General features: G+C 41.6%; 1 protein-coding gene across 3 annotated transcripts in view; it reads right to left on the bottom strand.

Annotated features, from left to right (window-relative positions):
• The window catches only part of OSBPL6 (oxysterol binding protein like 6), a 198,889-nt gene extending 175,586 nt beyond the window's left edge, over positions 1 to 23,303 (bottom strand). For all 3 annotated transcript variants that reach the window (XM_084642916.1, XM_084642917.1, XM_084642918.1), the window contains exons 1-2: positions 23,114 to 23,303; positions 10,950 to 11,040 (exon numbers count right to left, since the gene is read on the bottom strand). The gene's annotated coding sequence lies outside the window, so the exon portion shown is untranslated. The remainder of the gene's footprint in view (positions 1 to 10,949; positions 11,041 to 23,113) is intronic.
• Positions 23,304 to 23,561: the final 258 nt, after the last annotated feature.

Raw genomic sequence — 23,561 nt, 5'->3', positions numbered from 1 at the left:
GTCACGTATCTTTGAAGTATTTACCACCAGTATCAAATTCTTTGTCTTAACCCACAGAGAGTGTAGAAAGAGACATAAAATTATCAGCAAATTCATGACAGAGAGGCACTTCCAAGTATTATTACCATACCATGCCCTCTGTCTACACAGATCAGTTTGTTCAGCATTTATTATATTTCTCATCCCTTCAGTAAAGGTTCTTAGTTTAGGTATGTCTTTGGGGTTTGGCAAGGAAAGCAGGGTGGATAAAAATCAATGATTTAAAAAGAAATCAGATTTTTTTTAATTTAAATCGGATTTTGTTGATAAAATGCTTTTTGAGCAAAAACCTACCTAAAGATAGTTTTAATTCAGATACATTATAGCTCAAAGATATCTCATCATGGAATAGGGATTATACATTCTAATTCTAGAGTGTAAGACAATATATTCATGTCATGTTTAAGAAAAGCTTTGTAAATGAGTTCTAGTAGTTCATGGATTAGGGACCAAATCTTATGGGGTTCCAGGGGCTTCTGTATAGATTATTTTGGTTAATCATTCTAATCATCTATCAGCAAGTTAAAGAAGTATGGGCTGGATGAATGCACTGTAAGGTGAGTAGAAAGTTGGCTAGATTGTCGGGCTCAACAGGTAGTGATCCATGTCTAGTTGGCAACGGTGTCAAGTGGAGTGCCCCAGGGGTCGGTCCTGGGACCGGTTTTGTTCAATATCTTCATAAATGATCTGGAGGATGGTGTGGATTGCACTCTCAGCAAATTTGCGGATGATACTAAACTGGGAGGAGTGGTAGATACGCTGGAGGGCAGGGATAGGACACAGAGGGACCTAGACAAATTGGAGGATTGGGCCAAAAGAAATCTGATGAGGTTCAATAAGGATAAGTGCAGGGTCCTGCACTTAGGACGGAAGAACCCAATGCACCGCTACAGACTAGGGGCCGAATGGCTAGGCAGCAGTTCTGCGGAAAAGGACCTAGGGGTGACAGTGGACGAGAAGCTGGATATGAGTCAGCAGTGTGCCCTTGTTGCCAAGAAGGCCAATGGCATTTTGGGATGTATAAGTAGGGGCATAGCGAGCAGATCGAGGGACGTGATCGTCCCCCTCTATTCGACATTGGTGAGGCCTCATCTGGAGTACTGTGTCCAGTTTTGGGCCCCACACTACAAGAAGGATGTGGATAAATTGGAGAGAGTCCAGCGAAGGGCAACAAAAATGATTAGGGGTCTGGAATACATGACTTATGAGGAGAGGCTGAGGGAACTAGGATTGTTTAGTCTGCGGAAGAGAAGAATGAGGGGGGATTTGATAGCTGCTTTCAACTACCTGAGAGGTAGTTCCAGAGAGGATGGTTCTAGACTATTCTCAGTGGTAGAAGAGGACAGGACAAGGAGTAATGGTCTCAAGTTGCAGTGGGGGAGGTTTAGGTTGGATATTAGGAAAAACTTTTTCACTAGGAGGGTGGTGAAACACTGGAATGCGTTACCTAGGGAGGTGATAGAATCTCCTTCCTTAGAAGTTTTTAAAGGTCAGGCTTGACAAAGCCCTGGCTGGGATGATTTAATTGGGGATTGGTCCTGCTTTGAGCAGGGGGTTGGACTAGATGACCTCCTGAGGTCCCTTCCAATCCTGATATTCTATGATTCTATGATACCCAATGGGAGTCAGTGCTCAATCTAGAAGATACCACCAGAGATGATTAGTTTTACAGTTCTCAAACTGTGGATTTGTGTCTCCAGAGATAACATGCTTCTTAGCAAAAATGTTTTTAAATAAATAAATATATAGAGGTGAGAAACAACAGCCCTCAACCCTATTGTCCCTCTGCAAATTTGTGTACACAGAGTCAATCCCTTACCTCTCTCTAAAAGTGCAAAGTTTCAAAAAGTTCAATGAACAGAAGATTGTTGGGGGCAGAATAGATCTGGACAAGGAGAAGAAGTCTGGAAATAAATGTGAGAAGGGAGGGACAGGCAGTAGAAACAAAAGTGAAACTTTGATCAGCATATTCCAGAAGTCTTGAGGTCTTTCTGAGTGTAGAATTCATTGATTTGAGATCTACTATACCATTCTCTCACTAGACGGGAAAACCTATAATGACAGCAGGCCGTAAAAGAGACCCGGTTTGGGAATATTTTAAGGAAGTTTCTCTACCTGTGGGTAAGACAGGCATGCGTGCACAATGCAAACAGTGCAACAAAGAAATGCAAGGCCTGGTTTCCTAAATGAAACAACATCATGAGAAGCATTCCTTCTCAGGAGGAAGCTGCACTGAAGATGATGAAAGGAACATGTCTGAACATGCAGGATCTTCAGGTTGGTAAACTTTTTTGTTTCATACTTCTTTCTTAAGGACTGCCTGTCTTCCTTCTGGACTATTCTTGAATTCTCATGTTTGAGCAAAAAATATAGTTGTTACTCTATGGTACTATCATTTTAGATGCAGCTGTGATAAAAAAATAAATAGCTGAAATAGGCAGATCTTCCATTTACAATTTCACCTTTAAAGTAGTACTGAGTATCAGTGAATGCAATGAGCAGGGCCGTCCTTACCCATACGCAAAGTACGCAGCTGCATAGGGCACCAGGAAATTTGGTGCCAAATTTCCTGGTGCCCTGTGCAGCCGCATGCTGCTCCAGCCCCTGCCCCGCCTCTTCCCCATGGTCCCTGCCCCAGCCCCACTTCTTCCTGACCCTACCCCAGCCCCACCTCTTCCCCCCCCAGCCCTGCCCCCACTCCTCTCAGCAGTGCGGGCAGGACTGGACCTGCACTCACCCATGGCGGGAAGTGCAGCAACCTAGCCCCAGCCACGCTGCCAGTGAGTGCTGGAGGGTGGTTCCCCCCCTTCCCCCAAGCCAGCCCTGCTCCCTCAGCAGAGGCCTGGGGCCCCAACACACTCCCCACAGGGGGTCTGCATAGGGCCCCAGAATAGCTAGGGACAGCCCTGGCAATGAGTAATACTAAATGAGCAATATGGTAACAATAATTAAATAACTGTATTGATTTATTTTGTTTAGGAGAATCCATCCTCAACATACAGGATTCTGAAGACAATCCACCTGCAAGGTCACCATCATTTTCTATAGTTTCAGTTATCTGCCAATGATAGTGTTTCAGTCACATCATGTATGTCACATAGCCACAGCATATCACCTGTAGCAAAAAGAAAAAAAAATCTGCATCATCGAGAAAAAAACATAGATAAATTTGTGATAAGAACCAGCAGATTACAAAAAGAGGTAATTGATGAAAAAATTGCCTGGTTTGTTTATGTAACAAACTCTCCTTTCCAGATGTTTGAGAACCCACACTTCATTAACATGGTTCAGTCATTAAGACCAGGATACAGTCCACCCAACAGAGCAGATGTTGCAGGAAAATTGCTGGATCAAGTGTATGAAAGAGAAATTGAGCAGTGTGCTAAAGGTCTAGAGGGTGAAATTGTTAACCTGAGTCTTGATGGGTGGAGCAATGTCCACAATGATCCTGTTGTATGTGCTTGTGTGACAACAGAAGAAGGGAATGTCTTCCTTACAGAAACAACTGATACATCAGGAAATGCACACACACAGCAGAATACTAACAAGAAGTAACAGTAAAAGCTATAACATACTGTGGGGAAAAAAATCCAAATGTCTAGTACGCAGCTTGGTCACAGACAATGCTGCAAACGTGTCCAAGATGAGAAGAAATTATTTAGAAGAGAGTGAAAAGAGTCCCAAGCTAATAACATACGGTTGCAGTGCTCATTTGTGTTCCAGAAATAAAGGCAAATGTTGTTGAAATTGCAAAATGCTTCCATAACAATCACTTTGCAGCAGCTGCTCTGAAAAAAGTGGGAGGAACCAAGCGAACTCTCCCACAAGACGTGCGATGGAACTCAGTAGTGGACTGTTTAGAACACGATATCAAGAACTGGCCTAATCTGATGACAGTTTGTGAACAAAATCGTGAAAAAACAGATGGCACTGTCACAGCCAAAGTTCTCACCACTGGGCTGAAGACAAATGTTGAACACATGCTGAGAACCCTGAAGTTTCTGTAGCCTTGAACAAAATGCAGGGAAATAGCAGTTTTGTTGCTGATGCTGTTGAAATTTGGAAGGAACTGAGATAGATGTTGAAAAGAGAAATATTCAATGACAGAGTTAAATTACAAGCATTAAAAAAACAAATGGGACAAGCACTATCTCCAGCTCATTTTCTCGCAAAAATTCTCAATACTCAGTACCAGGGTCAAACCTTAACTGCTGAAGAAGAGGAGTTGGCTATGACATGGACATCCAGCAATCATCCCTCCATAATGCCAACTATAATAAACTTCAGAGCTAAGGGTGAACCATTCAAGAAATATATGTTTGCTGATAATGTTTTAAAGAACGTCACACCAGTGAATTGGTGGAAGTCACTTAAGCACTTGGATTCAGAGACAGTTGAAGTGATAATCTCACTTTTAACAGCAGTAGCTTCTTCTGCCAGTGTAGAAAGAATACTTTCTTCTTTTGGACTAATTCATCCCAAATTAAGAAATCGTTTGGGACCTGAAAAAGCAGGAAAGCTTATTTTTCTTTTCCAGATTATGAACAAACAGGAAAATGAAGGTGAAGACGATCGAGTTAGCTGCAGAAGCCAATATTTTAAGTTTCTCATGTTGACCTCGCTGACACAGTCTATTTAATTTTGGGGTTTTTTAAAATAGATTTCATTTAACTATTTTAGTTAAAAACAATTTTAACAAAAACAAACCTGATTTTAAAAAACTTGGATGTTTAACTAAATTAAAAAATTCATATGCTTGTTTTGTTAAAATATTATGTGTTTTCTGTTGAAGAAAAAAATCCAGAATACATAACATTGTTGTTTTAGTTAAATAAAACAATTTAAATGTCTGTCAGGTGATGTTCTCCTCCTAATACAGGATAGCAAGAAAATCCCCCAAATATTAACGATTAATCTGCTGAATTGGAGATAGTTCACCTCCCAACGATTTCATAAATATCTGCTTCAATTACCTTTGCTAAATGAAATAACCAAACAATCATTCATTTTCTGATATAGATGTAAAACTAATCTGAACAGTTTTCAAAATAAATCACTTTAAAAATGTATAGTGTGTACCTTCTAAAAATGAAACCTACATCTATCTCTGAGTTGTGAAGAATACCGGTGTGTATTAAGGTTATAAACAGCCACAAAAATGCACTTTTATGTAGAAATCCATGATTAAATCGAGTCTTCCTGACTAGTGATTTTAATCAATTTGATTTAAATCAAATCCACCCTGAAGGAAAGGGTGTATGGGGACCTTATACATTACTGGCCTACACCCTGTGGATTTGCATTTCTTCTCCAGGGTTAAGCCCATGCGAAGAATCCACCCTCCAGCCCCCACCTTAAAAGGACAAAGTCGGTTTTCTCAAGTACAAACATTTTTCAATAGTGGAACCTGGACTAGGGCACCCTTGGTCACCCCTCTCTCTGCTCCCCAGAGGTCAGCTGTATGGCTGCTCCCCTCAGGGAGGTCAGTTACACAGTTCTCTGTTAAAACCTGAGCCACCAGTGAGGCACCTAGGAGTGCAGATGCAGATCCAGCAAATTTCTCCTGGGTAAACCCTCTCCTGTAATAAGTGGGGAGACACTCCTATACTCCCCCACATTCCTTCTTACATCTTTCTCCAGGCCACCCTCTAAGGCACACACTTGTGTTCTCTAGAGCAGAATCTGCCCCCTGTTCAGCCATGGGCTCACAGCTAACAGCAGAAACAGACCCTTCACTGGTAAGCTTTGTACCCTCTTCCCCCTTCGAATTGGGTTTGCCTCCAGTCACAGAGTCCACGGAATCCTTAACCACCGCAGCGGTCCCCAGGATTCCACCCCCTTTCTCTGGGCTTTCTGCTATGACACATTTTCCCATGCATTATAGAGTGAGTTCTGTTCCTTGCTTAACTGCCACATCCTGGCAGCCAGCAACCTGGACAGACTCCCTGCTAAAAGAAAAGGAGTATTTGTGGCACCTTAGAGACTGACAAATTTATTTGAGCATAAGCTTTTGTGAGCTACAGCTCACTTCACTGTATGCATCCGATGAAGTGAGCTGTAACTCACGAAAGCTTATGCTCAAATAAATTTGTTAGTCTCTAAGGTGCCACAAATACTCCTTTTCTTTTTGCAGAAAAAATACAGACTAACACGGCTGCTATTCTGAGACTCCCTACTGTCAGGCAAAACACTCCCATCCCCTGAGGGGAAAGCCGCCTGACGGGAGCTAGTTTTACAGAACTCCACATTTGGTAGCAAATTGCTTTGCAGGGCTGTAGAGGAATTAAAGAGACACTCTCCCTTTTCCTCAGCAGTTTCTGTAGCTTTGCTCCTTCACACTGGGGTTCAGCACAAGATTCCTCCTGGCTTCTGATAGACCCCTGGACAGCCCTAGCCACATTAAAAAAGTCATTCCCCAAAAGATTTTGTGTAGGATTCTGAGGGACTGCAGCAATAGTTAATTCAGCTTGCAAATCCCCAGTTTCCAAGTGCACTTTAGCCAAAGGCACAAGGATTTTGTGATCTCCTACTAACAAAAGCTCTGCCATCTGGTCTTGGCAGTATGTCCTTCTCCTGAACCAGGTCTATCCTGACCACAGAGATTTCTGCACCAGTATCTTTCCATGCAGGGAGTTTTTTGCCATTTATTCTGACAGCCTTCAAGTGCTTACTGCCTGGCTGTGCAGTGGCAACCTTTACAAATTCTATGTGGTACGTGGCAACTGCTTGAGGTACCTCTGTACTCTGGGTAACAGCATTTCCATGAGTTGGCTGCTGTCTGTTCCCACTCAGCACAAGGCATTTATTCCTCAGGTGCTCAGTGGAATTGCGATAGCAGCTTCTAGGCTCTTCTGCTTTTACAGGAGATTTGGGACGAGGAATGAACTTGGGGAAGGTGAGCGTCCAGCCTCCCATCCACCTTCCTTCATCCCAGGCGTAAAATGGGGACCTTTAACCCCTCTGCCTGTGATTTATTCCTACTAGGTACTTGGGATTGCTCAAATTTATCAGCATAAGCTGCAAGTTCATTGGCTGTTTCCACCTTTTTATCCGATAAACACTGCTTTACATCATCATTAGACATATTCAGGAACTGTTCCTGAGCAACCAAATCACACATTCCTTCAAAGTTTATAATACCTTTTCCCCTCACCCACTTATCCAGTAGATCTCTCATTTGCTTCACATAAGCCACATTATTTAATCCAGCCCCTCTCTTAAGGCTTCTAAATTTTACTCTAAAAGTGTCAGGTGTAATCTGAAACTATTTCAAAACCAATTCCTTAAATTTACCATAATTGGAAGCATCACCCTTTGGCATCTTATTGAATATGTCCAAAGCTCTCCCAGTCAATTTTGCACCCAAAGTGGTCATCTTTTGATGATCAGGAATTGCATGGAGCAGGCACAGCCTCTCAAAGGTGATGAAGTATTTAGCAATATCACCAGATTCACTATATGGTGGATGTAACCGCTCCCACTAGTGGACTTTTATTTCTAAAGGGTCAGGGAGTATATTTATAACCGCTGTGCCAAGCCTCCACAAGACAAGGACCATGCTATACTTTAACACCAACACTCGGCCACAAGTTATGGCAAACATCCAACAGGACCATTCTTTGTTGCTGGATCTACCAGAAAGCTTGTAGTTGTTTAAAATTAGTTAACTATATAAAAAAAATGATTTTCTAAGTGCATCTTCCCAACACTCTAACACGTCTTATAGGAGATCAGAAATAAGGTGCCTCGCTTCCTGGTTTGCCAGTGGCTAGAAAAGCTACACCACCTTTTCACTACCCTTTCACCATTGAAAGAAGAACAGGAGTACTTGTGGCACCTTGGAGACTAACAAATGTATTTGAGCATAAGCTTTCGTGGGCTACAGCCCACTTCATTGGATGCATGCAGTGGAAAATACAGTAGAATGATTTTATATACACAGAGAACATGAAACAATGGGTGTTACCATACACACTATAACGAGAGTGATCAATTAAGGTGAGCTATTACCAGCAGGAGAGGAAAAAAAATTTTGTAGTGATAATCAAGATGGGCCATTTCCAGCAGTTGACAAGAATATGTGAGGAACGGGGGGTAAGGGGGAATAAACGTGGGGAAATAGTTTTACTTTGTATAATGACACATCCACTCCCAGTCTTTATTCAAGCCTAACTTAATGGTGTCCAGTTTGGAAATTAATTCCAATTCAGCAGTCTCTCACTGGAGTCTGGATTTGAAGTTTTTTTATTGCAACATTGCAATTTTTAGGTCTGTAATCGAGTGACCAAAGAGATTGAAGTGTTCTCCGACTGGTTTTTGAATGTTATAATTCTTGACGTCTGATTGTGTCCATTTATTCTTTTACGTAGAGACTGTCCAGTTTGGCCAATGTACAGAGGGGCATTGCCGGCACATGATGGCATATATCACATTGGTAGATGTGCAGGTGAATGAGCCTCTGACAGTGTGGTTGATCAGGCCCTCTGATGGTGTCCCCTGAATAGATGTGTGCACAACTGTGTTCTGCCATAGTTTATCAAAGAATTACCTGTGTAATTCCCATTACTATTAATAAAAATTACATGTAAAAATCCAAATACAATTACTGCATAAAGCAATTATTTTGGAATACAATACTGGAAATATTCTCTCCAAATTTTATAAAAGACTAAAAAATGTCCAAAGTCATTATTAAAAATGCATTCCATACCATGCCACCCAGCGTTGCTGTATGAATAAGTAGTAACTGGTTTTCAAATTTTAGTAAAAATATTTTAATGAAATTTTTCACCGTTATGCTACCCGCTCCAATTTTATGCTACTTGTTCAGTTTTATGCTACTTGTGAGCTGAAGACTTTTCTCTCCCCATCTTTTAGCATTACATATGTAGAGCCCTGCAAATCCCGGATATCCGCTTCACATCCACAGATGCGGATATCCGCGAACCATTTTTGCAGTTAGTGGATCAGATACAGATACAACCTCGCAGGGCTCTACTCACTGGAGGCGCCTGGCCCGCAGCGTCCAGCTCAGGCAGTCCGGGGGGCTCAGCGCGCTCGGAGCTGGCAGCCAGTGGCTGGGCGGCAGGCCAGAGTCGGGACTGTCCAGCACCCACTCACCGCACCACTTCCTGTCCAACAGCTCGGCCCCTTGGGCAGCGCCAGCATCCCTACCACGGCCTGGCCAGGCAGCACTGGCCGTGCTCCCAGTCCTGGGCTTGCCAGTTCCTGGGCAGCAGGGCCCGCCCCCCGCCACAGGTATTGGAGTAGGCGGGGCCCTGGCGCCCCCACTCCTTCACTTCACTGTGATGCAAAACGCACTGCTGCTGCCGCCGTGTGACATCGCTCGCGAGCCCTCAGGAGCAGCACGCAATGTGACGCCCCTTCCCCCAAGCCTTCCCCAGTGCTGTCCCTTCTCCTCAAGACCCCATCCTCACGCTGCCTCTTCTCTGCGAGACCCCACCTCCCCACTCACTCCCTTCCCCCAATTCCCCCTGCTAGCCCTTGTGAGATGACTTGCTGCTGCGGGTGCAGATGCGGATGCAGGTAAAACACAGCTAGCCGATCGCAGGTTGATCCTGGTGGATGTTCATCGGATGCAGATCCACATTTTTGTATCTGCGCAGGGCTCTATACATATGGGACTCACCAGTGTTCTTTTGAGATCTGTAAGTCCTGCCCGAGAGGAGGAGCATAAGATGAGTTCAGCACATTACACTGGTGTTGAAGATGGTCAGAGAGAGAACCTGAGAAACACACAACTCTTGTGTGTGTAATCATGTTTTATTGTACAGAATTCAGTAATAAACAGGATCTGAAAGCCAAGACTGTAACTATGTGTGTGTGGAAGAACTGCTACTCCAGTATGTGAAAAACAAAATTATGCAAAAACAAAAAGACATTGAGACCTCTCTCCTCTGTAGAAGTGACACATTCATTGACTCTAGATGATTAGGTCACCTAAAGACCTGTACGTGACACTAATGGTAAACCCTCCTGAGGGTTTTCACAACAATTTTTGAAGACGGGTGTCTCCTCAGCATGTACACAAGAGAAAGAGAGGGAGGTGCAATGTACTTTTACAGCCCAAACACAAAGGCTCCTTAAGTAGTAAATGATCACTTTAATCTAAACTGATCAAATACTTAACTCTGCTGTTTGGTAAGGCGATATACTTATGAGGATTAAGTGAATAATTTTGGAAACATACAATTTAACCTTGTTTGCTAATGAACTTTTGATATTCCGGGATGCAACTTTTGAATGTTTCAGTGATCCAATAAATTACCATATGGAGTTTCTAATTTATACAAATAATTGATTCATTAATCAATCACCTCATAATCTATAAAATGTAAAGAAATTCTTTATACTACAATCTAAACAATCCCACTCAGTGGGAAAGTGCATACAAAAGTACCTCTGAAGTATTATCATATAGCTTATTCGGCTCTAGTACTGAATTTGTGGTTGCTTGGAGAGGGTTGTTTTAATCATTCTCCCTTCAGTCAGTTTACAAAAACATAAGGAATGTGTGACCAACTCTTCAAAACTGCCATTAAAATCAAAGAATGTTTTGCTTAAGCAAGGATTGCAGAATTGACCCCAACACTTCATCCAGTTTGTGATTATTTTTGTACACAACACCCAAAAGCTTACTACCCAACAAATAAAAGACCATGATATGAGGATTTCAATAGCTCAGACATAGGTGAGAGGTTTATTGCAGGAGTGGGTGGGTGAGATTTGGTGGCCTACATTGTGCAGGAGGTCAGATTAGATGATCATAATGGTCCCTTCTGACCTTAATATCCTTGAATCTATTAAAAAGACTTGCCCTTGCCCCAATGATTTCATAATCTCAGGCCCCAGTCCTGCAAACATTTACATATTTGCTTAACTTTACTCACATGAGTAGTTCAACTGAAGTGTCTGCGGGATCAGATCCTAAGGTCCCTCCTACCATGTATGTAATCCATCAGTGTACTGCAAGATCTGGGCCTAAATTTAAAGACGACAGTAGGAATGAGCATAATAATAGGAGAAGGGTGGAGAGGACAAGGAAAACTATAACAAAGATAAACACAGTTACTCATATTGGTTATGTGTACATCTCAGTGATTCCATTAAAGTTTTGTTTATAATGGATTTCTATATAATAAAATATCTTTCAGAGACTGCATATATTTCAAGCTGAATTTTATCAATTGTTTTGAATACTAGCCATTATTTCTTATCTAATTTGTCAACAAGTGCAGATATTTGGAAATTTCTTAAGCAAATGAGAAATAAGATTATCTGAATGACTTTAAGTACAAACAGCTAAAAGATCTTTTTTGCAGACAGCAAGTAACCCCAGTCCATAAACAGATTCATTTAAGGTTTTGTTTTTGAAATACCTCATCACACCCTTTTGACACATTTTTAGATTCTAATTAACCAAGATCATTTTTAGAAGTACACAATAAGAGGTGCAAATTCAAGATACCTGCAGCATACATGGCAATTTGTTTCAGCCAACTTTTCAACGTGGTAAAGCTGCCAGAAACATTGGAATATATGAAATGGAATAAAACTGTCATACCACCCACAAACACATTATCACTTCCCAGCATAAAACTCACATCTCTTACAACTTATAAAAAGTCCACAACTCAAATGAAATGAGAGGAGAACAAATAAAAGAAAGAAAAAACTGTACAGCAACCACTGAAAACATGTTCTGATGCCAAGAAACAGCACTTGCTTTACTGTGAGATACTATGGACTTTTACAATAGTGTTAAGAGTCTGAGTTACACCAACTAATGCTAAAAAATCCAAAGTTAAATAGACACTCCGAGCCAGCTCCAAAGCGGCTGTAAAAAAAGCATAATTCTATTAGCCTTTCTGGAGCTACACACCAATTTAGGACAACTGAAGATTTGGCCTACCATCTTTAATTCACCTCACTATATATTAATCCTGGGGGCATTCTGTGCCAAAAAATAAAAATTCTGTGCCAAAAAAATAAAAATTATCCACACTATTTTAAAATTCTGCCAGTTTTATTCGTCAATAAATAAATGCAGAGGCTCCAGCATCGCAGTGGGGAGCACAGGCCACTGGCTGCACAAAGGTGGGAGATCACCCTGCAGCCTCCCCACCCCAGAAACACGGACTCAGTGGTGAAGCTGTATCCAACCCTGACACAGCACAAGGCCTGGGCCTGCCCCAGAAACACCCTGGGTGCAGGCAGCTCAGTGTGGGGTCTAGGTGTGGGGGGATCTGGATGCACAGAGGCTTATTGGGTGGGGTCCAGGTGCAAGGGCAATGAGACTCTGCCAGGGCTTCCAGGTGAAAGTGATTGGGGATCAGCAGAGGAATCTGAGTGCTGGGGGAGTGGGGCTTGGTGGGGTGGGGTTCTGGGTGCAGCTAACTGGGGGTCAGTGGTGTGGGGGTCCGGATTTGGGGGCTCAGGGTGGTGCCGCAGGGTGGGGCAGGGCTTGTTGGGGGGCAGGGGTTGAGTGCAGGGTATTCAGTGGGAGGTGGTCTGGGTACAGGGGTGGGGGCCTGGAGTGCAGGGTGCTCCAGAGGAAGTGTTAAGGTTCAATGGGGTGGGGTTCGGGTATGGAAGGCTGGAGGTTCCGGATTTACCAGGTGAGTCTTGGGGGGCAGTGTCTGGGTATGGGAGGTCCAGATGCATGCGGGTTGGGTGGATAGGGGAGCAGCTCCCCATACCATGACCCCTCACCCCGCAGATGAGGAGCGATGGGGGCAGGAAGCAGCTGCAGCTGGTGGAGGTTTCTGGGGGTGGGTCTGACACAGCCCCAGCCACTCCTTGCAGGGAAAGAGGAAATCCCACCCTCCTGCCTCCAGCCCAGCTGGGACTCGCAGCTAATCCTGGCTCAGGGTAGGAGGCACTGGCTGGGTATCCCCAGCCCAGCAATGATTTACCTCTCAGTGGCTGCTCCAGGTGCCTGAAAAAATGTACCTGTGCAGCTAGGGAGTGGTGCGTGACTCTGCTCTTGCAGCTTCCCTTTGCTTCCCTGTCAGAAAGTCATTTTTCTGCAGGGAAGCAAAGAAATCTGTGGGGGGACATGAATTCTGTGCATGCACAGTGGCGTAGAATTCCACCAGGAGTAATATATTATATAAAAGGCATATAAGTTGAGAAGTGTTTTTATTTTATTTTTCTGAGTTTGGGTACATTATGACCTATATCAGATCCTTATTATTATTTACAAACAGTTTTTATATCCTATTTCCTTATTATTTCTGCCATGTAATTATGCACCCAGGATGTGTGGTATCAGTACGTATAGTAAATAAATAATGCTTATTAAACCAGGTCCTAATTGATTGCCAAAAATATTTATTTTTAGTAGATGCTGTTTATACAAAGACCTTTTCTTATATTTAGTGTCTTAAAATGACTAAATCTGTTTTTAATTTGGTGAAATTCAGTGAAGTCAATGGCAAAGCTCCCATTCACATCAATGGTCCCAGGATTTCACCACTTATGTCCAAAGTGGATCTTAGAATAAGTTTTTACAACCATGCTTATAAAAGGCTTAAAACATTGACCAATTCTTCATGCTACCACATAAATAAGTTAGCCTGCACATTCTCATCGGGAATTTTATTCACAAATAGAAAAAAATAAATCCAACATTGAGAAGATAATGGACCGTGTACTAAAAAGTAGTATGGTTTATAGAGAATGGATCGTGCTAGACAACTTGATTTCTTTTTTGACGTAACTACACAATTAGAGCCACTCTCTTAATTCAAATCCCTCCTTAAAGGGTCTCTGTAAACTTAATTTTTCCACAAATTGACCCATTTCAATTATTTTAGTTTCTAATAAAGTACCTTTAAACAGGATGTCATTATATTTTTAGTAATTCCTTATAAATCCTGTTCAGAGTTTTTCTGCTCCCCTGTTGATGTTTATAAGGATCTTTTTAGCAAATGAGAAAATGATTATACAGAGTAACAGTGAAACCGAATTATAAACAAAATGCTACCAAATGTACAAAGTAAATAAACTAAAAAGAGTGGAAAAATATTATTTCCCCACTAACATTTTTCATAATCTTAAGTATTACATGTAAATGCAGTAGGTACAAAATAAATTATAATAATGCTAGTGGATTATTAGAATGCAATAGTTAATATATTTAAGTAAAGAATAGTATACCTCAGCGGTTCTCAAACTTTTGTACCGGTGACCCCTTTCACACAGCAAGCCTCTGAGTGCAACACCCCCGCTTATAAATTAAAAAAAGTTTTTTTATATTTAAACACTATTATAAATTCTGGAGGCAAAGTGGGGTGGAGGCTAACAACCCGTGACCCCCCATGTAATAACCTCACGACCCCCTGAGGGGTCCAGTTTGAGAACCCCTGGTATATCTTATCCATTTTTTTTAAATTAATGCAAGCTGGTTGTAGTAGGAACATTGGCTGAAGGCCAATAAAGAGTAATGTAAAGTGGTAATATATCTAACTGGGGGAAGTGCAGTAGAGATTGGTATTTGATCTTATTTAGCATCTCTATTTATGATGATCTGAAAGAAGGAGTTAACAACTTCAGAGGATATTAAATTAAGAAGAGTGGCAAACCCCAAACCATACCTCCCAAAGGAAGACAAAACAGTTTTAAATAAGGGGGAGAAACCTGGAAAACAATTATGCCAGAAGAGATGTGCAGTGACAGTAGACAGCAAATTATAAGTGAATATGCAATATGAGATGGCAGCTATAAAGGCCAGGACAATTTTGAACTGCACAGTCACAGGCATTACATCACATAGCAGGAATATAACAGTCCCTCTGTAAACTGAATTCATACACTGAATAACACTCTTGAAGAATGTAAACAACAAGTAGGGAGAGTAATTATTTAGAATCGTAAAGGAAGCTCCAACTAGGAACAACAAGAGGAAATCAGAAAGGGTTGAATATCAGGAAGGTTCCTTGCAGTGAGTTCTCTTACAAGCCGTGGAAAAGCCTTGAGAGAAGCAAGAGGTGGCATTCATATTTGGGTCTTTTAAAACTGGAGTGAACAAAATTAGAAAAGGTACTGTAGGCTTTTGAAAAGGATCAAGCAATTAACAAAATCCCATCCACCACCTCCTTCACCTAAATTACATCTATATTACTGTTCCATGAATCTGATAAACTCAGGAAAACAGTACAAAATAAATAAAATCATGACGTGGAATTTGTGAACTTGAAACCCATAGATTCTGCCTCCTCCTATTGCAAGTACACTATTAGTAATAGAAATAAACATTTAAAACTGGTAGTGCATATTTTTTCTTTCCACAGGTGGATGGACAGCAGCCATTATGCATATACAAGTTGTCTCCTTTCATTCATTCTGGCAACTGACAAGAGCGAACAACCATTTTACAAATTTCAAAAGCAGGTTTTGAATCACTGGAGGGAGGAAATAGGAATCAGTTGGTAATAACTAACCTTGTATCATAGCTGCAGCTTAAAATTATTTCTATATCCCTAAACTCAATTATAATACATACGTAGGCAGATTTATCAAAGTCTTGTGAAAGTCTCAGGGTTAGCCAGTTCGACTGATTCTAACCCTAATCTTTTGATTACATTTCAGTCTATCCTAGTAGTCCTGAAGTTACATTTAATGAGAAAATGTAACAAGACCAGTATTAATTAGAGGAATACAACAGAAGTCCCTCAGTCTCTTTTTTCTTTAGAAGAATCTTACACAACTGTTTGTAGTGGTCACGAGTTTGGGCTTCAACCCCACTGTATAATGTGCAATTGCTACTGAATTATGTCTCCAAAAACTCATGGTAAAAAAAAAGATACATTTTTTGCATTATGTACCACTTTTGCAAATGACATGCTGCATATAGTCAATGTGGTAACAGAGCAGTGATTTTACATGCGGATTACATCAGCAACAGTAGCAGAGACAGAGAGAAGCCGGCTACATTAAACTGTCATTTGTGTCTGTACATACAGGGTAAGTGTCTGTGCGATTTGCATAGTCAGATAGATGCAGTGTAGAGCCTTAGACTGTTACAGAAATGCTATAATTTTCAATCAGAGAACAGTCTGGTTTTGATCATGACCTTCGCACCAAAGAAAACTAAAAGAGGTTGGCGGCTAATACCAAGCTACAATCAGCAGGAGTTATGTCTGAAAGAAGCAGAGGTCTCAGATATAAATGAATTTGGAAAGTTAGACTTCATTTAGCTGAAAGGAACAGAGAAATGAAAAGAAGTGGGATCTCAAGCTGGGAAAACCATTACATTAAGCATATGGAATTTCTGAAAGTATGGAACCAGTCTTCCAACAGTGATGGTATTGTGGATCAGAATCATTGTGTGATTTCACCTGTTTCTGTATTTCATATTGAGCCCTTATTTCTGTTTTTATTGACTGTGATATTTTAATTTCTTTTGGAATATTTGTAAAAAAGCAAAAACAAGGACATAGGCATCTTTTGAAAAAAATGTTTACATAATAAAACATAGATTAACAAACAAAAAACACAGACCCGATGTAAGCAAAACACAGTTACTCTCCTTGAGGATAGATATGTGATGCTAGTATATCACACCTTGACCCTAACTATTGGGTCCTCACCAATGTCAGCTAGAGTTGTGTTCTCAATGACAGTCAGATTCCAACTAACTGCTTTACATCTAAACTCCCACCTTTTATCTATTGCCTTTACCACACCACTGGTCACCTTCTCTGGCAGCTGGCCCATCAGCTGCTATTGTATGGAGACCATTTTGGATCTGCAGGTTGTACCTTCTTTTCTTGTATCTAGTATATTTTTGTTAATTTCTATACCCCCTATCTCCATGGTTTTAGCTTTCTTGTTTCCCGTGCTGCTAGCCACCCTAACTGGCAGTAATCTGATAGCTAGTACTCATGGAAAAGCAGCTTCCACCTGCTATTTTGCTAGGGTGCCCCTCCTCAGGGCTCAAAACTGGAGAAGCTTTTATTGTGCAGGTGAAAACCCAGACCTCAGCACAGCCTGATTAGTGCCATTCTCCTGAGAAAGAAGAGCAAGCCATTCTCTATCTGAATCCTTTTCTCTCACACCTGAGGCAGTACATCATCCTCAAAGTAGCACCATTACCTTCATGTGAGATGAAATTTTACTCACTACAGTATTTTGGGGAAGGAGCAGGAGGGGAAGCAGGGACTGTGAATTGTTTGTGTGAATGAGATCACAGGGATTCATAAACTAACTATTCAGTAATCCCTAAATAACTCAGGGAAAAGAGTTCTCATGCACCTGCTAGGTCATCTTTTCCTCCTCACATTCCCCATGCCCCACTCTCTAAAGGCCAAATTCATCAGACACCAACTACCAGAGGCTATGAGAGATGGAGTCCCTAAGCAATGCCCAGGGATAGCACTCTGGCAGGAATACCAACACTCTCCAGCTGAGGATGACAAGAGGGCTGAGTTTCTCACCAGGGCAATATCTACCTCTGGTTATTAAATTTATTCCTCTAGCTAGCAGGGCCTAATTCAAGCCCCAATAATAATATTCTGTATAACCTCAGTTACTTTAAGAAGGCTTAAGTCTTCCAGCTCCGGCTAGAGGTCTTACTTAATTCACATTTTATTTTTATCTTACTATAAGTTAAAATATATATTATTTCTTCAGGAAACAAAATTAATTTTGTGTTGAAAAAATAGTAATTTCTTAAAATGTAAAATAAACCTAGCTCTAGAGAATTCAAAACAAGAGGCAAATAATTGAATTTGGTTTCTAAAACTACAGCTATTCTATTTGCTACATTGGGGCACTTCTAAAAGGTTGTTATACAAATCCTCCTGATCTTTAATAAAATATAATTGTAATTTCCTGACAGGACTTGAGCTTCACGTTAAAGATAAGAGGTTAACTTTCTGGTGGTTTTTAAAGCTGAAACTTCCAATTCCCTCCCTGCTCTCATTTTCTCTGTTAGTAGCAGTAAGGCTTTAAACATCAAATCTCAAGCAAGAAAGTTTTTAGAAACTGAAAGAGAGGGGCCCTGAAAACTCACCAGCTACATCTGGACAGCCACTTTGCCCAAGCTTTCCTCCAAAGCCCTGTCCTTAACAGTATTTGACCTGTTGCAGTCTTTTTCCTGAAAGCTTCCTCTGCCTTTAATTTTATCTAACAGTGCACAAAAAAAGTAAGGTATATGGGACTTGTTTTTAATTGGCTATTGGGGAACTCACATTGAGATCATCTGATAACCTTCCCTTAATCCTTCCCTCAAAGAGAAACTTCAAAACCCATTCCCTTCAGACCCTTGCTGCTGCCATCACTGTAACAAACCTCCCTAGTGGAGGAACATAACAGAATTTCCATTAACCAGAATTGATGAACTAGTATATAGTAATGAGTCACAACTGCCTCAAAGTCTATATGGAAGGTAGCTGGACATTGCAAGTTCATATTTACAAACTGGAAAATTATCCCAATCTGAAGATAGTACAATTAAATGCAAATCTTAAGGAAACTGTTAATAAAAAATCAGATTTCTGTAACTTCTAATAGTGTTTTTCATTTTTGTCTAACCATAGTCACCATCAAACCCACATTCTGAAATGTCAATAATTCAACACCATTACAGCCCCTGTGCACATGTATTTAGGTTTGCACACTGATGTAGGACCTTTGCTACGAGCTTAGTGGACTAGAACCTTGCTGTAGCAAAATATGCTCAACCAAAGAAAGAGGTTGAGTACACTCATTCTATTATTGCAGAGGATAGTAATCTTTTTAAGTAAGCGAGGCAAATCAAATTCAGATAAAGAACCACAACCCCTTAGGAACTTTAGGGGAAAATACCCAAGAGAACCTTTAGGGAACAAGAGGTGAATCCCCCATATCAGAATATCATCCCCCTCAACTTCATCTCCAGGAACAACCATCTCTCCCCGCTCCAGGAGGGCAGCAGACTTCAAATTTAGCAGATAACAAGTACACAGGACATGTTTGAAAAATGGGCTCTGCAGGAATTCCAGGATACCACCCCTAATCTTTCATAATGATCTTTTGGAAAAAGGTGTCTAGAAAACATTAAAATTCAGGAGAGATAGGAATGCTAAAACAATTTATCCACTTCTCCGTATATAAGGCAAGTCCCCTGATCAGGGCAGGCTTAGTCCACACAACAGTAGAAACATTTTAGCAAGTTGAGCTGCATCCAGTTTCCCTACCCACTGCAAATCTGATACAGATGGTAGAAGAGCACAGGAATATTGAACCAAACAGCTAGCCTTCCACAGAGAAACAATCCCTAGTGAGATAAAGATGTTCCGTGGAGCTAAAAGCACAGACACGTAGAAACCTTAAGCCATATATAACAGAATTATTTGAGAAAACCTTCTACTCACCCAAGAATTGAAGCTGAAGGCACCCTGAGAAACCAAAGATGAAGCCTCCCCCAAACCTAGAAACCAATCTGAAGTGAATCAGAAGCCCTCACTCCCCAAAAAATCTGAAGGTACTGAAGCAAATCACCAGTCTCCCAAGAGTGGTTATAGAACTTTCTCTATACAAATACACCAAGATTAAGAAACTAAAGGAAAGTGAATTAGGTACAATTAGCATTATGAATATATTCTCCCTTCACCTGACATCAAGCACTGGCACTGGAGTAAGGAAGTAGCCATGGAGATTAGCAATGCTGTCTTTAGGGGAAAACTCGTGAAAAGAAGGGGCAAGGCTTCCTATGTTGCCAGACTATAACATTAGAATGCTCTTCCCTTTAATAAGGACGCCACACTGAACTGTGGTATTATCAGGGAGAAACTAAAGAATTGTATTTCCTTTTTAGTTGAGGTTAGTTGGTGGGGAATATTCATTATAATTAGGTGTGACGGGTTATTAAGTTTACTTTTACATAAGTTCTAGTATTTGTCTGTGGACAAAGTTGTATTTTTAAAAGATTCTGAAACGTTTTATTATATACTCTGTTAAGCAGACCCCTTCAGGTATCAGCATCTAAAATTAAAATGTATTTCTACAGGAACAGATGACCAATGGTCTGCCATGGTACAACCATTCCTAAGCTTAAAGAAGATAAAAGGAATGGAGCCAAGATAAAAATCAGAAGTCTAAAAAAGTTGTATCAGAACCTTTGAGCATCAGAGGACTGAGGAAAAAAGTCAGTTTCATGAGGCAACTGAGCACAAAGGGCCAAATGGTAAATGAGGCAGCCAACACCATAAAGAGCCAGGAGTGTGCTAAGGAAACTGGTGAAAGCTTGGAGAGATACTGAGAGGAGAGAAAGAGTTTTTCCGACTACAGTAGAATCTTCAGAGTTACGAATACCAGTGTTAACCAGTCAACCACACAGCTCATCTGGAACTGGACCTATGAAATCAGGCAGCAGCAGAGACTAAAAATATATAGATAGAGAGAGAGTACAGTACTCTGTTAAATGTAAACTATTAAAAAAAGGGTAATTTTAAAAAAGATTTGACAAGGTAGGAAACTGTATCTGCTTGTTTCATTTAAATTAAGATGGTTAAAAGTAGCATTTTCCTTCTGCATAGTAAAGTTTCAAAACTGTATTAAATCAACATTCAGTTGTAAACTTTTGAAAGAATTACCATAACGTTTTGCTCAGAGTTACAAAACACCTCCATTCCTGAGGTGTTCGTAACTGAGGTTCTACTGTATAGTACTTTTCAATCACAAGTACTATATTATGTCCCAATTATGTATTCACCTGGGGAAAACTCTTTTTTCAGATATATCTTTACCATTTATCTATATTGGAAAGATGTTGATTAAAAATATATTCTAAAGAAATATGCAAATACTAAATCTCATACTTGACGCTTAAATCAATACAAATGTAAGTAATTTATTTAAAATGGATATGAGAGAAGTAGTAAGTCTTCTGCCTCTGTCAACTTTAATAAATGAAAAGAAAAAACTCTGGTCATTAATTCTTCAAGTAACACTAAATTGAACTTCACCATTTCATCTTATTGAATTTCTGAAATATTACAGTTGTTTCAGATTATATTAGCCACCTTTGGGTAACCTCTAAAAGTCAAGGTCATGTTATTTACATAAAGATTAAAAGTTTAATTGTGGTAGGTATGGATATAAGAACAAAGGCTAGTTATTATATATGATAAATATTACAATCCAACCAGGACTACATTATAAAGAAAATACAATATATTTGATGAGACTTTAATCTTTGAGCCAGTGTCATCTTGCAAGTTACTCATCTAGTGAATAGAAAATCTGTTAGTCATGCAGTGAAATAAACTAGTTCCATTAAAACTCAGCTATGGATATTTGGGGAATAAATTTAATCAGTTTCTTGCACTTTAACTAAGTAATAAATAATTTAGAGTATACACTAGTAGCAGAAGAAGAATATTCTCTATTTTTTTAAAAGCCTGCCTAAGCAGGACTTTTCTCTTTAGTCCTCCAGTGAGGTTCATGAATATTTCTGAACCAATATGTTAACATACACAAGTTACACTGCAGTTTGTTGTTCGACCTTGGAAACCTAATTCACTTTGAGAAGCACAGCAAGGTCTTCTGTTTCACTGGTTATTAGTCCATAATATCTGCATTGCTGCTTTATTTGATAGGAATATCAACAGTGCAGACTTCCAGAATGCTGAAGTGGTTATAAAATATACCTGAAGGGGGGACAGTGACAAAACCCAGGTCAGATGATCATGTTAAGCATTAGAACTTTGGGGGTTGGGGGAATGATTTCCAAAACACACAGTTTTAAATAATCTGCACAAACTCAAGAAGCTTGTTATGCTCTTGTAGCACTCCTCACAAATTAAAAATACAGGGCATTCTTTTACTTTTGGGAACCAGTTGGGAAAAAATGAAAAGCTACTGTCTGTAATAGTGTAGCAACTTCCTGAGTAAAATTTTCATTTACAATTCATGTTAACAAAAGCCACACACAATTTATGAAGAAACATTTTAAATGGCTCTGCCCCATTTCCACTGAGTCAGTTATATAATACCATGCCCTACAGCCAGTTCCAGATGTTTAAGCTTCATCTAGAGGTTTATCCCAGCCATTGTTACAGTACCATATCACAACTTTTAAAGCATCCATATCCAGCTTCTTTTATTAGATACAAGCATAGCATCTTTCTTCATTCCTAGCTTTGCTGGTGGTATAGTGCATGCAGTGAGAAAACTTGCTCTATGCAGGAAACATATCTTGACTGCAATGCAAACACTATTCCTATCATCATCATCATCCTCCTCCTTTCCAGCATCAGCTGGGAAATGAAGACATATCATCCTGCGTGAGTGTGTGTAGGCACCCCACCAACAGAAACTGGGAAAGTCAGACGTTAGCCATTGTAATGTATCTATCTCCCACCAGTTTGAAACAGACTTGTCCCTATGTACATGAGTGATTGTGTGTTTGCCCCCACCAATGCCTGATGGAAAACACAGACATGCCCTTGGATGTGTGTGTGGCATTCTCAGTCTTCAGTGTGAGCTGAGAAATTCAACCATTTGTGTGTGTGCGAGCATACACACACATCCCAGCCTGTACATGCAGCCATGGCCTGTATGTGTGCACGCGCATGTCTGCCCGTCTGTCCCAGTCTGAGCCGGCAAATGCAGCCTGGGCCCCATCTCTGTGTCTCTCTGTCCCAGTATGTGCTGATAAAAAAAAAAGCATCCATGGTCCCCTCTGTTGTGCGCATCATGCCAGAAGGCGACAATGCAGAACTTCAGAGGCTCGGTCACCTGGATCCCGCGTAGATTTTTTGTTGAAGTCCAGGCAATGAAGCTCACCGGCTCCTTTCCGCTTTTCCGGTAACATGCATCAGTTATTCTCCATCCAGCTGCAATTCCCGGCCAGTCTGACATCGACTGGGGTGGGGGAGGAGGACTGCTGCTGCTGCAGCATCCCCTTACCTCAGGCGCACCCTCCTGCTCCCCCTAGGCTATGCAGTCACCTGAAATGTGCGCCCGCCCGCCCGCCATGCCCCCCGGCGCGCACACACCCAGCCCCTGGCCGAGGAGCCCCAGCCTGTGCAGGCTGCAGCCCCCGCTGCCCACTGCAGGCACCCACCTGGTAGCGCGGCGCGCTGGAGTCGCTGCAGCCGGGGGATGCCGGCGGCGGGCTGCCTGAGGCCGGGTCCCCTCACGCACGGAGAGGCTGGGGTCGGGGGGGTCCCCGCCCTTGAGCTGTGTGCAGGGCGGGTGCTGCTGCAGCGGGCTCCTCCGCCGGGCCGTGCTCGCCGACTGCCGGGCGTCTCTGCCTCGTTGCACAGGGCAGCGGAGAGGCGGGCTGGGCTCTGCCAAGACGCGGACGCCTGGAGTGCGGCGGCCACGGAGCGGGATTCAGAGCCAAGCCCTTCTCCCTGCCCAGCGGGCGGGAGGCGCGGCCAATTCGCTGACCCTGCCCCCGCCCAGCCTGCAGCCCAGCCGCGGGGGAGGCGCAGGCCGCGCATGGAGGAGGCAGCAGCGCCCTGCCCCGGCCGGCAGACAGGCCTGGGTGCGTGCAAGCGGGGTGGCAG

The sequence above is a fragment of the Lepidochelys olivacea genome (genome assembly GCF_965140295.1).
Source record: "Lepidochelys olivacea isolate rLepOli2 genome assembly, chromosome: 11".
In the NCBI taxonomy this organism is placed as follows: Eukaryota; Metazoa; Chordata; order Testudines; family Cheloniidae; genus Lepidochelys; species Lepidochelys olivacea.
The sequence above is the reverse complement of the archived record's forward strand: the minus strand, read 5'-3'. Positions and strand labels throughout refer to the sequence as shown.